This window comes from Oncorhynchus nerka, linkage group LG15, assembly GCF_034236695.1.
Source record: "Oncorhynchus nerka isolate Pitt River linkage group LG15, Oner_Uvic_2.0, whole genome shotgun sequence".
Taxonomy (NCBI): Eukaryota; Metazoa; Chordata; class Actinopteri; order Salmoniformes; family Salmonidae; genus Oncorhynchus; species Oncorhynchus nerka.
In genome coordinates this window covers 15,128,084-15,131,866 of record NC_088410.1, presented here as the reverse complement: position 1 = coordinate 15,131,866, position 3,783 = coordinate 15,128,084, and the positions used below count along the sequence as shown (strand labels likewise).

General features: G+C 43.1%; 1 long non-coding RNA gene across 1 annotated transcript; it reads left to right on the top strand.

Annotated features, from left to right (window-relative positions):
• The first annotated feature begins 1,011 nt into the window (after positions 1-1,011).
• LOC135560054 (uncharacterized) lies at positions 1,012-3,144 on the top strand. The gene is made up of 3 exons (XR_010458663.1): positions 1,012-1,319; positions 1,359-1,623; positions 1,724-3,144. It is a non-coding gene; the product is annotated as an uncharacterized LOC135560054 (long non-coding RNA).
• Positions 3,145-3,783: the final 639 nt, after the last annotated feature.

Here is a 3,783-nt window from a genome sequence, read left to right as displayed (position 1 = left end):
CTCGGCACTGCATGACCCTGAGAGATAAACTACAACTACCAAGCATCATATTGTAACATGGTCTTTAAAAAAATACCATACGGTAACATGGACTACAACTACCAAGCATCCTGTCCTCATAAACTACAAATATGAATCTAAAGATACACCACCTTGAGTTGAGTTTATTTTTTATTTTTACAGGGACAGTGCACATTAATCAACGTTTCAGTAAAAGTGCCGGCTTTAGCCAGCCGGCTAATTTTCAACCGCAGTCCCTGGGCAGGTTATTAAAAACAATTACAATATAGACAATAGCAACATAGAACAAGCAAGACATAGCAACATAGGACAAGCAAGACATAGCATACAGACAGAGCAACATAGGACAAGCAAGACGTAGCATACAGACAGAGCAACATAGAACAAAAAGCAGCAAGACAAAATTCATAAAAGCAACAAAGTGTTTCCACACCTCACAAGCTACAGACAACAGACAACATGGAAAGCGGCAACACACAGCTAGGGACCATGTTCACAAATCTGATTGACCTTTAGCCATGTCTTCAAGCATTTTGTGAAAGTGTGATATGTGGTGCAGTTATGTGTGTCTGATGGCAGTGTATTCCAGACATGGGAAGCTCTCACAGAGAATGCAGATTTACTAAAGGTGCTTTTCGTTAGGGGAACTATACAGTCACCTCTCATGGCAGACCTTGTGGATCTGCTGCCATATGTCTGGGTTTTCTGTTTAGCAAAAATATTGAGTGGAGGGGGAGCCAGGCCATTAAGGATCTTGAATACAAGACATGCGTCGGTGTATTGCACAAGATTTTCCCAACTCAAGAGCTCATGCTTTCTAAGGATGTGACAATGATGATGGCTATTGGGCTTCCTATCAAGCACTTTGAGAGCCTGTTTGTAGACAGACTGAATAGGTTTTAATGTTGTACAGCAAGCTTGGGCCCAACTAGTCAAGCAGTATGTTAAGTGGGGAGTATCATAGATTTGAAGTACAGTTTTTCTACCTTGTGGTGGAAACTAGTCATTACATCTTCCACCTCCAGACAGTGAATAACATTGAACCACATTAACAACACATTGACTTTGCCTGATACTTGATATTAGATTGAATAATCTGACTGTGACTATTGATATCTCATTGACATTTCCTCTCTATGTTCTGCTCTCATCAACACCACCTGTTTCTCTGTCTAATGTTGTCCTCCCTCCTCCCTCCCTCTGAGATGGTAGAAACCCAGAGGTACAGTACAGTAGAGACGAGCTAAATGTAGCATCACTGTTACATTATGCCTGAGTACTGTCTCTGGGTGTTCTAGGTGATGTGATGTTCTCTGGTGTTGCTCTGGGTGTTCTAGGTGATGTGATGTTCTCTGGTGTTGTCTCTGGGTGTTCTAGGTGATGTGATGTTCTCTGGTGTTGCTCTGGGTGTTCTAGGTGATGTGATGTTCTCTGGTGTTGCTCTGGGTGTTCTAGGTGTTGTGATGTTCTCTGGTGTTGTTCTGGGTATTCTAGGTGTTGTGATGTTCTCTGGTGTTGTTCTGGGTGTTGTTCTACTACTGCTGGGTCTGCTGCTGTTCATGTTCTTCAGACAGAGGAGAGACAGAGACAGGAGACCAACAGGTACACTAGTTATCACACACAAACATTATTTAAAAAATTAACAAATATGTAAAACATAAATATAGATTTTTCTAAATAACATGTTTGTGATCCTCTTCAGCATCCAAACACTCTGCCAGCCTGTTGGTGCCTGACTCCATGACAACCAACCTAGATCCAGACACAGGAACCATCACTAACCCCATCTACGCCACTACAACCAATCAGAACCCAGATACAGCCTGTGACATCACCACCATCTATACCAACGCAACCAATCCTCGTCGAGATGACATCCACTTCAACTTTGGTCCGTCCACAGAGGTTCCAGACAATGTGACCTACGCTACTGTCAACTTCCCCTGACATCCAGCCTGTCTCCACTATGCTACTGTCAACTTCCCCAGAGATCCAGCCTGTCTCCACTATGCTACTGTCAACTTCCCCAGAGATCCAGCCTGTCTCCACTATGCTACTGTCAACTTCCCCTGACATCCAGCCTGTCTCCACTATACTACTGTCAACTTCCCCAGAGATCCAGCCTGACTCCACTATACTACTGTCAACTTCCCCAGAGATCCAGCCTGTCTCCACGATACTACTGTCAACTTCCCCAGAGATCCAGCCTGTCTCCACTATGCTACTGTCAACTTCCCCAGAGATCCAGCCTGTCTCCACTATGCTACTGTCAACTTCCCCAGAGATCCAGCCTGTCTCCACTATGCTACTGTCAACTTCCCCAGAGATCCAGCCTGTCTCCACTATACTACTGTCAACTTCCCCAGAGATCCAGCCTGTCTTCACTATACTATTGTCAACTTCCCCAGAGATCCAGCCTGTCTCCACTATACTACTGTCAACTTCCCCAGAGATCCAGCCTGACTCCACTATACTACTGTCAACTTCCCCAGAGATCCAGCCTGGCTCCACTATGATACTGTCAACTTCCCCAGAGATCCAGCCTGTCTCCACTATGCTACTGTCAAATTCCCAATAGATCCAGCCTGTCTCCACTATGCTACTGTCAACTTCCCCAGAGATCCAGCCTGACTCCACTATGCTACTGTCTCCTTCAGTAAAGACTCTGATGCTAGTAACCACCTAGACACTGACCCAACAGCTGTACACCTCATAATGTACTGCACCATTAAACACTCTGCTACATAGTCTACTACTGTAGACACCTCATAATGTACTGCACCATTAAACACTCTGCTACATAGTCTACTACTGTAGACACCTCATAATGTACTGCACCATTAAACACTCTGCTACATAGTCTACTACTGTAGACACCTCATAATGTACTGCACCATTAAACACTCTGCTACATAGTCTACTACTGTAGACACCTCATAATGTACTGCACCATTAAACACTCTGCTACATAGTCTACTACTGTAGACACCTCATAATGTACTGCACCATTAAACACTCTGTTACATAGGCTACTACTGTAGACACCTCATAATGTACTGCACCATTAAACACTCTGCTACATAGTCTACTACTGTAGACACCTCATAATGTACTGCACCATTAAACACTGCTACTACTACTGTAGACACCTCATAATAAACATTAAACACTCTGCTACATAGTCTACTACTGTAGACACCTCATAATGTACTGCACCATTAAACACTCTGCTACACAGTCTAAAGACACTCATAATGTACTGCACCATTAAACACTCTGCTACATAGTCTACTACTGTAGACACCTCATAATGTACTGCACCATTAAACACTCTGCTACATAGTCTACTACTGTAGACACCTCATAATGTACTGCACCATTAAACACTCTGCTACATAGTCTACTACTGTAGACACCTCATAATAATGTAAACACTCTGCACCATTAAACACTCTGCTACATAGTCTACTACTGTAGACACCTCATAATGTACTGCACCATTAAACACTCTGCTACATAGTCTACTACTGTAGACACCTCATAATGTACTGCACCATTAAACACTCTGCTACATAGTCTACTACTGTAGACACCTCATAATGTACTGCACCATTAAACACTCTGCTACATAGTCTACTACTGTAGACACCTCATAATGTACTCACCATTAAACACTGCACCATTAAACACTCTAATGCTACCATTAAACACTCTGCTACATAGTCTACTACTGTAGACACCTCATAATGTACTGCACCATTA